The sequence below is a fragment of the Bos javanicus genome, chromosome 5, assembly GCF_032452875.1.
Source record: "Bos javanicus breed banteng chromosome 5, ARS-OSU_banteng_1.0, whole genome shotgun sequence".
NCBI classification, from domain to species: Eukaryota; Metazoa; Chordata; class Mammalia; order Artiodactyla; family Bovidae; genus Bos; species Bos javanicus.
Genome location: NC_083872.1, coordinates 31,659,632 through 31,674,629, shown reverse-complemented (window position 1 = coordinate 31,674,629; position 14,998 = coordinate 31,659,632).

Sequence of the window (14,998 nt, the reverse complement as noted above, 5' to 3'; positions counted from 1 at the left end):
ATTGCACAAAACCTTTCCTGTTTTAAATTATTTCACAACTATGTATTTCCATCCCTTAAGATGGAAAGTTTATATTAGTTTCGTAATGTCTTAGTGTTAAACGGATTTTGCTACACAGAAAACTGGACTTTATTTTTATTCTCCACGGGACTTAGAAAGTTAATTTACATAGTGAAGATATTCAGCGAATGTTGGTACAGAGAATTAATGAATTACAGGATGGATGAATGGGTAAATAAATTAACAAGTCTACATTTAGTAATAAAGAGTTTTAAAAGCTAAACTCCTTTGTGCTTATACATACCAAGAGTATACAAACTAGTAATTCCAGGATAGCACTTCATGTAAGAAACACAACTGAAAACCAAAGGCAGCACCTTTCTGACCAGGTTGCTTTTAGCAATCTAAGATGCCTATAAAATGCCTATTACAGACTGAGAGAAAAAATAAACCAGAACTTCCATCATATTAACCTTGCCTACTGGGGGGCTACAGTCCATGGGATTGCAAAGAGTCAGACTTACAACCGAGCGATTAACACATATTTTATGTAAACAGAAGCCATAAACCTTTTGTGGTATTGGTCTCTCCACAATACATGTCTTGAAATTACTTTTTCTGGCCAGCAATTTGCCCTCACCCCTAACACCTCCAGGACTGGAGACTGATTGACTGAAATCTTTGGAATTAACTTCAACAAGGAGCAAAGTGAAACTCGTGAAACTGAGTGCAAGACAAGCTAACGGGACTCACTCATTGTGCCGAGTGCCCCGGCTTTTCTATAATCCTTGGTTGACCTTTCCTGGCACTGGAAACGGGATCCACTAAGAAAAAAAAAAGTATCTGTGATAATGAAAGTGGACAGAAAAACAGCAGGGACCTTAACAGATTTCCATTGCCCACAACCATGTTTCTCAAAGTGGTCTCTAGACCAGCAGCAGCAGCAGCACCTGGGAACTCATTGTACTAGAATGCTTAGGCTACCATAACAAAATATGGCTGGTTGGGTGGAGTCAACAGTAAACATTTGTTTTCTTATAATTTTGGAGACTGGAACTCCCAGATCAATGTTCTAGCCAGTTTGGTTTCCAGTGAGAGGTCTCTTCCTGGCTCTTCCTTTTTTTATAAGCCACCAATCCAATCAGTTTAGGAACCTCATATAACCTTAATAACCTTCTAAAAGCCTCGTTTCAAATACTTTGGGGATAAGGACTTCAACACACAAATTTGGGAGGACACAGTTCAGCCCACAACACTCGTTACAAATGAAAATTCTGGAGCCCCGCCTCAGATCTATCAAATCAGAAATTCAGGAAATGGAGTCCTGCACTTCGTGTCTTATTAATCTCTCCTGGTGATTTGCATGCATATTAAGGCCTGAGAAGCACAAGCCTTCAGGAAAATTCCCAGCCTTGCATTTCATTTTCTCCATAGGTTTTCCCATTTTTACTTTCCAACCTTATTTCTTACTGCTCTTGGCCACGAACTCTGCTTCTGCTAAACTATTTCTCACCATGGCCTGAAAGATCATTTGTACTCTGTCTTCTAGACTCTTGTTTACACTCTTTAACCAACCTCAAGTTGTCTTTCGACCTCTTTCATTAAAGCATCACTTTAACATCTCAGCCACAGTCATGTCTTCTTTCTCCAGATAGCAGAAGCCCTAATTGTCTGAACTTATCATTTTCATATTTTACAGGTTTTACTTTCTCAGAGTTCATAGGTTACACTCATCTGTAATTTTAGCACAAGACTTTGCACATAAAAAGTACTTAGTCTTCAAAATATTATATACTGTCTTGCTTATAACTCTCCTCTGTAAGTGACTCCCTACAACACTGATTCCAATACAGCGCTGATTTGGGACATCAAACAGCCCCATTGGTCTCTGACATAATGCCACTTCTAAAGCTTCTTGATATTAAAAAATAATATACTATCTATAATTTATTAAATCCTATAATAAGCACTTAGTGCATTACTTCATTAAATTCTCACAATCACTCCAAAATAGGTATTATGATCCTTATTTGACTGAAAAAAGACACGGTTTAGGTCATTCCAAGCACCAGTTGAGATAGTAATTTTAATTCTAATTTTAATTCTCAGCCTACCTGGGGTGTTCAACAACCTCAACATCTTTCAGAAATAGGAGATGTACTGCTCATAGTACTTGGCGCTGTTAGTGATGGTGCTGGTCTGGTCCATGGAAGTGATGTAAATGAGCTGGGTCCCTGTGTATTTTTCTGGGTTGTAGCCCACCAAGGTCATCTGCATCTGCAAATCTTGAGACACTGTGGTACATACTTCGTCCTCTGTGGGGAGAAAAATGCCACAACAATGGGGCCTTAATATGCAAATGCATCTTCAAATGTCAGAAAATAAGTGAGTTACACTCTCACTGATGTTTTCCCTGAACTGCTGTGTATGTGTGCGTGCCTGCATAGTCGCGTCTGACTCTTTTCCAGGCAAGAATACTGGAATGGGTTGCCATTTCCTACTCCAGGGGATCTTTCCGGACCAGAGATCAAACTCAGGTCTCTTGTGTTTCCTGCATTGGCAGACAGATTCTTTACCACTGCACCACCTGGAAAGCAAGGATAGTAATCCTTAAAATAACCCCTACCCTTTTTCTGCTTATATGGACAAAGTACAAAAGCAGTATTTTTATTAAAAACAAATGCAAGTTTACAGCCATACCACCCTGAATATGCCTGATCTTGTTTATCTCTGCAGCTAAGCAGAGTTGAACCTGGTTAGTACTTGGATGGGAAAAACAAAAGCAAGTTTCCTCCTGAAAAGGAAAACAAGTATCTGGTTGATACTTGTATCAACTTGTATCAAATAAGTATCTGGTTGATACTGTAACATACCAGCATTGAATGTGAGGCTCCTTGTGTTCCAATGCCTTTCCAACTCTGTAACCCCTCACTCCTCCTATAGAAGAATATTGCTCCTTCCTAAGTGAACTATATGCTCCCAAGCCTCTGGATCTTTGCACATGCTGTTTGTTCTAATCAGAATATGCTTCATCATCTTGTCAACAAATGTTCTTTACAGCTGAGCTTTCAGATAAAATTAGAAACTGCATGTTCTGTTATTGAAATGCTCTACATGGGTGGGATGTTGCAAATAAATAATTATCTTGTTGTTTTGCACCCTGAAAATTCCAATGTGTGGAAAGAAGAAGCACATATAAGATTGGTGGGGTTAAATTAAAATCCTATAAAGTTCTGCATTTGAATTAGAAGCATCACTATTGTCATGCAAGTGTATGCTCCTCAGGTTTTGTCTCATCACAACAAAGATTTGGAGTGACAGAAATTAAAGCCCCCTCGGCGTGTCACAGCTCTCGGGTCTTGGACAGACCGTGTTATAGCTGTCAGGTCTCAAGCGGACCGTGTTATAGCTCTTAGACAAATCAGTGTTACAGCTCAGTGTTACAGCTCTATTTTATTTAGATAATAGCAGGAAAATCCATCTTCAAGGCGCGAGGGCATGTCGACCCAAAGATGTGAAGAGAACAGCGCCCCAGCACGCCGGAGAGAGAGAGAGACGAGAGAGAGCTAGCTTTGGCTCCTCTTTTTTGTGTTTGTTTTTTTTTTCCCCCTGGGCCTGTCCTATGTAAACTGGGCCAGCCAGGAGTGTTGTTTGTTTACCTGAGGTCCTCACTCTGGTCCTCAGACCTTCCTTTGTTCTATTTTCGTGGGCTTTTCTCTTCCTTATCTTTTAGCCAGCGCCATTCTGGACTCCTTTTCCCTATTCTAACTACCTAACACTATGAACCCATGATGATGCTACCTTTTATTTTTATTTTTTTATTGAAGTATAGTTGAGTTACATGTTGTGCCAATCTCTGCTGTAAAGGAAAGTGACTCAGTTACACATCTATAGATATTCTTTTTTTAATGTTCTTTTCCTTTCTGTTTATCACAGGATAGTCAACACAGTTCCCTGTGCTATACACCCTCTATATAGGATGCTTATCCATCCTATACATAATAGTTTACACCTGCTAATCTCGAACTCCCAGTCTTTTCCTCCCCCACCCCCAACCCCCCTTGGCAGCCACAAGTCTGTTCTCCCCGTCTGTCTGTCTGTTTCAGTTTTGTAGGTAAGTTCATGTGTGCCATATTTTGGATTCCACATGTAAGTTACAACATATGCCATTTGTCTTTCTCTTTCTGACTTACTTCACTTAGTATGATAATCTCTAGTTGCACCCATGTTGCTGCAAATGGCATATTTCATTCTTTTTTATAGGTAAGCAGTAGTCCCTTGTATATAAGCCGTATCTTCTTTATCGATTCATCTCATGATGGACATTTAGGTTGTCTCCATGTCTTGGCTATGGTGAGTGGTGCTGCTGTAAACATAGGCATGAATGTATCTTTTTGAATTATAGTTTTGTCCAGGTATATGCCCAGGAGTGGGATTGCTGGGTCATATGGTAATTCTATTTTTATTTTTCTGCAGAACTTCCACAATGTTTTCCATAGTGGCTGCACCAATTTACATTCCCACCGACAGTGTAGGAGAGTTCCCTTTTCTCCATACCCTCTCCAGCATTTGTTATTTTTAGACCTTTTAGTGATGGCCAGTCTGACTGGTGCAAGATGGTACTGCACTCTATTTTTGATTTGCATTTCTCTAATAGTGATGTTGAGCAACTTCATGTGCCTACTGGCTATCTGTATGTCTTCTTTAGAGAAATGTCTATTAAGGTCCCCTGTCCATTTTTTGTTGTTGAGTTGTATGAGCTGTTTGTATATTTTAGAGATTAAGCCCTTGTCTGTTGCATCATTTGCAAATATTGTCTCCCATTCCATAGGTTTACTTTTCATTTTTTAGTGGTTTCCTTTGCTGTGCAAAAGCAAGGTCTTATTTGTTTATTTTTGGTTTTATTTCTATTGACTTGGGAGACTGACCTAAGAAAGCACTGGTATGATTTATGGCAGAGAATATTTTGCTATGCTCTCCTCTAGGAGTTTTATGGTGTCATGTCTTATATTTAACTTTTTAAGCCATTCTGAGTTTACTTTTTGCATGGTGTTAGGGTGTATTCTAACTTCACTGATCTACATGCAGCTGTCCAACTTTCCCAGAACCACTTACTGAAAAGACTTCTTCCCATTTTATATCCTCGCCTCCTTTGTCAAAGATTAACCGACCAGAAGTGTGTGGGTTTATTTGGGCTCTCTATTCTGTTCCGTTGATCTGTAAGTCTGTTTTTGTGCCAATATCACACTGTTTTGATTACTGTAGCTTTGTAGTATAGTCTGAAGTCTGGGAGAGTTATGCCTCCTGCTTTGTTTTTTCCCCCTCAGGATTGCTTTGGCAATTCTGAGTCTTTTATGGTTCCATAATTTATTCTTAGATTTCTTCTAATAAAACTCCCTTCTTGCTTAAAAAAAAAAAAAAAAGTAAGAGCTAAATAAAGGAGGGAACACATGAATTAACAAGGTGATGAGAGCCTGAGTGAATCAACAATAAACGACAGATTGGCCAAGAAAATTAGTTCATGTCCCCAAAAGTTCAAAGAATGAAGAGAAACTTGACTTATCCAGAAGAAAAAAGTCTCTCCACTGGGCCTGCCTCAGAGGGACCCACACCAGGGATCTCTATTCTTTCAAGGAGCCACAAAAAGTTTCATCTGTGGCAAGAGGAGGATGGGAGGAAGAGAGAAGGAGATGATAGATAGGCTCTGGAACCTCTGCATCATCCTCCCCCACTCCATGTGGGCTCCCTCTGCTTCCCTTTCAGAGCTCCAGACTTGCCTTTCAGTGGGAGGGCTTGAGATTCACAAATGCCCCAAGGGAGATTTTCTGTAGCAGCAGCACTGGGGAATCACATAGGCACCTAGAGCCCAGAGTCCTCACAGGCACAGGAAACCCTGACCCTCATCCATCCCGGGTGCCCTCAGCAGCCATGCAAGGGAAGGATTTAGATGTGATTGTGGACTCATTTCAGCCCAGCCCTGTCCTGGGAAAATAGTGGTCACTGTCCATGGTGCTCATAGGCTGACTTACAGCTGGAGAGACATTTTTAAGTCACCAACCACAATATGTCAGAGCTGAGGAGGCTCCAGACCCTCTTTTTCCCTACTGCCTTGTTTTGCAGATGAAAAAGCAGAAGCCCAGAGAGGGGGAGGAATTCCTCAGGACCACATAGTGTGCGGCAGAGTGCTCAAGCCCAAAACAAGGAGGCATCTTCTTCTTTGCCCATCTCTTTCTTTTCAGGAAGGAAAAGCTCTCACAGAAACCCCTGCAGACTTCCTCTCGTATCTCATTTGCCAGAACTGGATCATGAGTCCTTGTCCTGACTAATCACCAGTGGGGGAAGTGGTTGTCATGGCTGGCTTGGACCAATAATGATTCCTCCGTATTTAACAACCACAGGAAGAAGGCAGGATGGGTTGGGCAAAGATTTCCAGGTGAGCAACCAACACCGTCTTGCTATAAAGGGGAAATGACAAGGGAGCTGAGGGTTCAAAGACAAGGGAACAGGAGAGCAGGAGGAGAGGCACATGCAAAGGTGTAGAGATACAGGCAGTGACCTGACCTGAATGCTTGGGGATCACTGGTGTGAGAAATGGAGCACTTCCTGCCTTGTCAGTAAACAAGGAAGTCACAATCATTAGCAATTTCAGCCCTCCAATGTGAGCTGGCAAGCCCTAAGTGCACTCAGGAAGAATACCTGTGATCCGACAGCCATCAGGACTGCAGCCACTCCCTACGGTGAGCCCCAAGGGAGCTCAAGATGTGAAAGAACAGAGGATACTGGCCCAGGATAGCTGACATGCATACAAAATGAATTTCAGTGAGCCCAGACTCTTGTATCTTCCCATACATAGAAAAGCATTAAACTCCCTAACTTTGGATAACTAGTATTCTTTGATTAACAATGACCTTTTAATATTAAGATTACCTGCCCTTTGTTGTGAAACTTCTATATAATCTGGCTCCTCCCCTCACCTCCTCAGTGCAGTTCTCTCAAGGGTTACTTGAGATGCTGTCTCCCGGGCTTGAAGTCCTAAAAATTCCCACCAAATGAAGCATAACTCTCAGGTTTTAGGTTGTGACTATTCTTTAAGTCAGCAGGTGATTCACTGCTGCAGGCAAACAGCACAGGTGGGGAAGGTGGGCAGGACCTCCAAGTGGTTTCTGCTTGGAGCAGGACAGGCCCTAGGCAACAGGGAGCTACTGAGAGGCACTAACCAAGAAAGTGAGTGCATAGCACATGGGAAATTGTGGTGCGTGGAGGCCCCAGTGCCTAGGAGCTGAGCAGAGTCATTCTGTGATAGGCAATAATGTCGTTAATAAACTCCAGAGGCTTCTGTTCAAACAGATGATTGTAACTGATGAGAGAGTAAACATGGCCTTAATGGCTTTGCTTGTGGCAACTACCTGTTTCTGGATATTAAAATCCACATGCTTGGCCAGTTCTTAGCTCTGCTGTCATGCCTGCTACACCCACATCTTTCCTCTTCCATCTGCCCTCTGCCCAGCTGTGGGACCCACACAACCCAAGGTGCCCAAAACACCCAGTACTTTGCGTTATAATTTACATAGTGGTCAACCACTTTACAGAGGAGGGAGCAGAAGGTGGATGTGGGTGAGGGGCTTGCTGGTGAGTCTGGGGCGGAGGGACCCCAATCTACCATCCACTTTATGACTTCAGAGCAGGGCAGCTCCTCTACCCCCAGCCAGGCTGCTTGCTGAGTGGGGAGGCCTCTGCTCCATGTGATGCTCATTCCTGCAGAGGGCACACGTGTGACTGCACAGACATGCCATTCCTTCCTTATGACCTAGGGCCAGGCATGAGGAGCACCCTGCCCTGTAGGAACTGCAGTCATGGGTCCACATGTGGGCGGGTGTGCCCATGACTGAGAGGAAAGCACCCCCAGTCAAGGCCCCCCAAAGCTGAGAGACAATCACATCCCAGAATTGAGGAATGCCCAAGTGTCAGGTGGCCAATCTGGCGATCATCCAGGTGTTGATTTTTTTAATTAAATTACACATTTACAATCCAGTAGTCAAGCCCCCTTTTCAGCAGCTTGTAGCCCTCAGCCTCAGCTTTTTTTTTTTTTTCTTCTCTCTGAGACCTAGTTTTTAGCTTCAGATTAAGTCCCATTATGGATATAAATACTGTCCCTTTCATACCCCAAACTCCCTCTCAGATTCCCTTTTCAAAGCCTGTACACACGCGGTGAACAGGGCTTTATTAACACAGTTCTGCAGATTTGTGAGCTAAAGATTTAGAATAATGAGGATAGGAGGGGCCTGCCCCACGTGGCAGGGAGAGCAGGGGGATGGTGATGATTCACCTGTAAAACCTCAGTCGGCTGAAGTATCGGGCAGCAGCCGGAGGGCAGCCGCCAAAGGGCTGAGGGGATGCAGAGTAAGTGGATTAAATGGTTAATCCAGCAGCCTCTGGTATGGCTGGCCCTACAGCAAACCATCAGTGTGGAAGGGATAGTCTCTAGTGCCTGGACTCCCACCATATAGAAATTGGGGCTTTGGAATCAGAACACTGGGGTTCAAAGCTGCTCCACCACTTGGATGGCTTATTAAAAGCAAAATGAGCCTGTTTTCTCATGTGTAAAATGGGAACACTGAAACTTCTCTCAGGGTGTGTGTGCTAAGTCACTTCAGTCATGTCTCTTTGCGACCCCATGGACTGTCTCTTAGGTCTCTTACATTGGCCGGCGGGTTCTTTACCACTGGCCCCACCTGGGAAGCCCCCTCTGAGGGTGGGGAAGAGAATTAAAAGTGAAAGTCGCTCAGTCATATCCAACTCTTTGCAATTGCCTGCCAATCTCCTCCGTCCATGGAATTCTCCAGGCAAGAATACTGGAGTGGGTAGCCATTCCCTTCTCCAGGGGATCTTCCCGACCCAGGGATCAAACCCAGCAACTTTCAAACACACAACACTGGGTTGTTAGCTAGTCACCCTGATGTACATTACATCCCCAGGATTTATCATATAGCTGGAAGCTTGCACCTTTTGACCATCTGCACGCATTTCACCCATTCACCTCAACACCCTGCGTCTGACAACCATCAACTTGTTCTTTGTTTCTATGAGTTCAGTTTATTTTGTAGATTCCACACATAATTAAGATCATAAATATTTGTCTTTCTCTGTCTGACTTATTTCATTTATCATAATGCCCTTGAGGTCCATCTATGTTGTTGCAAATAACAAGATTTGCTTTTTTTTCTTTATGACTCAATGAGATTCCATTGTATCTACATACTGAATTTTCTTCATTCATCTGTCGATGGACACTTAGGCTGTTTACATATCTTGGTTATTGTAAATAATGCTGCAGTGAATATGGTGCAGGTATTTCTTTGACATTGTTTTTGTTGTCACTAAGTTGTGTCCAACTTTTTTCAACCTTGAAACTGCAGCACGCCAGGCTTCCCTGTCCTTCATTTCAACAAAGTGAAGTCTCTGCTTTTTAATATGCTGTCCTTCCAAGTAGCAAGCATCTTTTCATTTCATGGCTGCAGTCACCGTCCACAGTAATTTTGGAGCCCAAGAAAACAAAATCTGTCACTGTTTCCACTTTTTCCCCTTCTATTTGTCACGAAGTGATGGGACCAGATGCCATGATCTTAGTTTTTTGAAAGTTGAGTTTTTAAGCCAGATTTTTTTGCTCTCCTCTTTCACCCTCATCAAGAGGCTCTTTAGTTCCTCTTCACTTTCTGACATTAGAGTGGTATCATCTGCATATCTGAGGTTGTTGATATTTCTTCTGGCAATCTTGAGTCCAGCTTGTGATTCATCTAGCCTAGCATTTCGTATGATGTACTTTGCATATAAGTTAAATAAACAAGATGACAACATACAGCCTTGACATACTCCTTTCCCAATTTTGAACCAATCTGTTGTTCCATGTCCAGTTCTAACTGTTGCTTCTTGACCTGCATACAGATTTCTCAGGAGGCAGGTTAGGTGGTCTGGTATTCCCATCTCTGTAAGAGTTTCCCACAGTTTGTTGTGATCCACACACTCAAAGGTTTTAGCGTAGTCAATAAAGCGATGTTTTGTTTTCTAATCCCCTTGCTTTTTCTATGATCCAACAGATGTTGGCAGTTTGATCTCTTGTTGCTCTGCCTTTTCTAAATCCAGTTTGTACATCTGAAAGTTCTCAGTTCATATACTGTTGAAGCCTCCCATGAAGGATTTTGAGCATTACCTTGCTAGCATGTGAAATGAGGGCAATTGTATGATAGTTTGAACAATCTTTGGGATTACCTTTCTTTGGTATTGGAATGAAGACTGACCTTTTCCAGTCCTGTGGCCACTACTGAATTTTCCAAATTTGCTGACATATTGAGTGCAGCATTTTAACAGCATCATCTTTTGACATAGTGATTTCACTTCCTTTGGATATATCCCCAGGAGTGGAAATGCTGAATCACATTGTCATTCTACTTTTAATTTTTTGAAGAAGTTTCATACTATTTTCCACAGCTACTGCACAAATTTGCATTCCCACCAACAATGACTTTCCCTTTTCCCCACATCCTCGGTATTTTTGATGATAGTCATCCTGACAGGTGTGAGGCGATACCTCATTGTGGTTTGGATTTGCATTTCCTTGATGATGAGTGATGTTGAGCATCTTTTCATGTGTCTGTTGCCCCTCTGTATGTTTTCTTTGGAAAAAACATCTATTCAGTTCCTCTCCCCAATTTTGAAACAGATTTTTTTTTTTTTTTTTGCTGTTAAGTTGTAATTCTTTATGCTGTGCTGCTGCTATGCTTTTGTGTCCGACTTTTTGTGACCCCATGGACTGTAGCCCACCAGGCTCCTCTGTCCGTGGAATTTTCCAGGCAAGAATGCTGGAGTGGGTTGCCATTTCCTTCTCTAGGGTATCTTCCCAATATAAGAATTGAATCAGTGTCTCTTGTATCTCCTGCATTAGCAGGCAGATTCTTTACCATTAGTGCCACCATAGATGAGTGATGAATGGACCACATTTAACACACGATTTTATTTTTTAATTATTAAAATATCACATACACATTATTGAAAAATGAAATTTCACCTAAAGGAGAAGAGATTTGTAAGTCCCATCCCCAGAAGTGATCGTTGTGAATGTTTTTGCTCATATCTCTCAGGCTCTGCTTCTCTCTTCTGTCTCTCTCTCTCTTACACACAAGCAGATTCATTTACCTCTATGTGAATGTCACATAAATGTGGTCTTATAGATAGGATCCTGGATGCAGTTGGTCCATGTACATACACAAAGAGAACCCTGAGGTCTCCTTGTCATCAGATAGAGACCCTACACCCACTTTCTTAGCTGCACAGAATTCGTCCATCCATGTGGACTAAAACTGATGGATCCCATCCCCATCTCCATGAACATCAGTGTTGTTGCCAATTTCCTACTATTTCAACCAGTACTGTGATGGATCTTTGAAAAATTGAGCAAGAATTTTAGTGGGGCCAATTCTAAGGATCAGCACTGCTGTACAAAAATGCACTGTGGGACTTTGATGGGTCCTGCACACTATTCTTTCAGAGGAGTGTCTATTCACTCTTCCATCGAGGGGATCTACCGTGGCCTCTGATTCTTCACTTTGTCACCAGACTAAAACTGATCCACTTTTCTTTTTCTGGAACCATTACTGACACTGTACCTCAGTTTCACCATCTTGATGGATTTAAAGTCCCCTAGATGAGTATGATCAAGCTACTCTTTTCTGTGTGGCTTCTTTCACTTGGGATGTTCATCCATGTGGTAACATGTATCAGTACTTCATTTTTTTAATTGTGCTTAAATATACATAACATTTACCATTCAAACCATTTTAACTATGCTTTAAATTCAATGGCATTAACAATATTCACATTGTTTTACAAATATCCTCACCATCCATATTCAGAACTTTTCAATAATGAAACTCTGTAGCCATTAAGCTCTACTTTTCCTCAGCTCCTGGCAACCAACCACATTCTATGTTCTGAATTTGAATTTAACTTTTCTGGATACCACATACATGTGAAATCACATTTTTGTCTTTTTGTGACAGAGTTATCTCACTCATCATCATGACTTCAAGGCTCATACGCATTGTAGCATGTGCTGATATTTCCTTAGTTTTGAAGACTGAATTACATTACTTTGTGTATATGCCACATTTAGTTTACCCATTCTTTTCATCAGTGGACACTTGGGTTGCTTCTACCATTTGCTCTTGTGGTTAATGCTGCTATGAATATGACTGTACCCGTATCTGTTCCAGTCCCTGCTTTCAGTCTTTTTGGTATATATCCTCATGTGAAATTGATCATACATTAATTCTGTTTAAGTTTTTAAAGAACTATCATACTGTTTTCCACAGAAGCTGAACCATTTTACTTTATTCCTCCTATGACAGATAATAATGATGTGTATGTAATCTACCCCATTTTTGTTATTTTTTGGCCACACTGTGCAGCATGTGGTATCTTCATTCCCCATCAAGGATTAAGCCTGCACCCCTGCACTGGAAGTGTGGAGTCTTAACCACTGGACCATCAGGATTCTTACCCTCTGGATCTACTCCGTTTTGCTGATCTATTTACCCACTGATGGATATCTGCATTGTTTCTGCCTCTGGGCTCTTGTGAACAGTGCTGCTATCCATAAACATGTGTACAGCTGTTTTCTTTGGGGTATGTATCTAAGAGCAGAGTTGTTGAACCACATGCTAATTGTACATTTATGTTGTAAGCATAGGTTGTGCCTTTTCCCATTTCCACAATTTTTAAAGTTTCCAATTTCTCTACATTGTTGCTAACATTTGTTATTTTTCATTTTCTTGATTATAACCATTTCAGAATATGAGAAGTTGTTGAATTGTGATTTTAATTTGCACTTTCATCATGACTAATGATACTTGACATCTTTTTTTTCTATTTGCTGACCATTTGTATTTCTTGTGTGGAGAATGGTCTATTGAGGTCATTTATCCATTTTAAAATTGGGGGTTTGTCTTTATGTTGGCATACTCTGGATAACGTTTCATCATACATTTAATGTGCAAATATTTTCTTTAATTCTATGGGCTATATTTTCACTTTTTGAATTATATCTTTTGATGCAAACAGATTTTTAATTTTGAGGAAATCCAATTTACTTTTTCACTGTTTGTGCTTTGCTGTCAGATCTACAAAACTGTGGCTAAATCCAAAATCATGAAGATTTATCCCCATGTTTTATTGGAGCATTTAACAGTTATCCCTTCGTATCTGTGGAGAGTTGATTCAAGGACACTTGGGCATACCTAAATCTGCATAGTATTTGCATATAACCTAGGGACATCTTCCTATATGCTTTAATTCAGCCTTCAGTGAAAAGAAAAAAACATCTCAGTAGATGAAGACATGAGCAGTGCACTTGGCCATCCACTTTTTGAGGAAGGAGACATGGCCGGAGGTGAGAATATACACAGATTCTTAAGCAGCGACCAAGGATCTGGCTGACTGGTCAGGAAATTGGAAGAAAAGGGACTAGAAGACACAAAGAGAGTGAGGTAAAGATACATGACAAGACATGAGAATATGAGTGAAACATGAAAATGTTTCCTATCACTTGTTAACAACCACCAGAAAGCACTCTCCACTTAAAAATGGCACTGAAAAACCAAGTAGACAAAGTGACTTGATTAGCTGACGTTAGCTATCCTTCATCTTCACCCTAGAACTAGGACAGATACATAAACGAAGTAGACAAAGATGGAGGTTATACTGAAATGGACTCCTAGTTATCATCTGGTTACTGTCCCCTCCGAACGTCTAAGCAGCCAACAGAGGCAACCCTGAGCCCCTGTTATGCACTATCCCTCAACCACACCACCTTCTTGGTAGTAAGTAGAACACACCAGGCCCTTTCAGTCCTTCAAGAGCAAGTGATACATCCTCACAGGGATGCCTATTTCAGGTACGGTTTTTGCCTTTCCTGTTCACAAGGCTTCAGGCAGCACTGCAGGGATGAAATTCCACATGACATAGCACCTAAGGAATCCACTGCACAGCAAAGGAGAATCAATTGATCATATCACACACTGCACCATCCAGAAGCAGCTGGCCTTAGACAGCCCTGGAACAGCCTACTGAAGGTACAGTTGAAAAACACCAGCATGGAGCATGGAGGAAATTCAAGGATGGGTGCTATCCTTCAGGACACAGTTGTTCATTATTTTAGTCGCTAAGTTGTGTCCAATTCTTATTGTGACCCCATGGACTGTAACCCACCAGGCTCCTCTGTCCATGGGATTTCTCAGGCAAGATTACTGGAGGGGGTTGCCATTTCCATCTCCAGGGGATCTTTGCAACCCAGGAATCTAACCCAGGTCTCCTGCATTGCAGGTGTTGGGCCTCTGGGGAGGCCCTCTTCTTCAGCACGCACAACATGCACTAAATAAGAGATCTCAATAAACTGTTATGTTCCCCTGGGAATTAAAAAATGGGCTTGGGACCCATGACCTGCTGGGGTATTTCCACCCGATTTTAGGCTCTGCAAGGTTACAGGTCCTGATCCCAAAGGCATTCTTACTGGTGAAGATAGGATCTATTTGTTGTTCACTCAGTCATGTCCAACTCTGCGACCCCATGGACAGCAGCATGCCAGGCTTCCCTGTCCTTCACTATTTCCTGGAGTTTGCTCAAACTCCTCTTCATTGACTCAATCACACCCCCAACCATCTTCTCTGAAGTACCACCAGGGAACTTCAAATGCTGTCCAGGAAAGGAGCTCCATTTCAGCAGGATAACTGACCAGCTGAACGTAGGGCTCCAGCTCCATCTTTAGATCTACACTGAGGCCATAGCTCCCTCAGGATGCTGCCACTACAGGCAGGCCACGTCTTCTAATAGGTAACCTTTGCTTAGGGACTCCCGCACTTCCTGAGCTATAATGCAGCCCAAATATTAGTCTCTTCCTACCACATCTTAATTACAGAGGATAAAACCTTGGAGGAGAGTAGTAACTAGG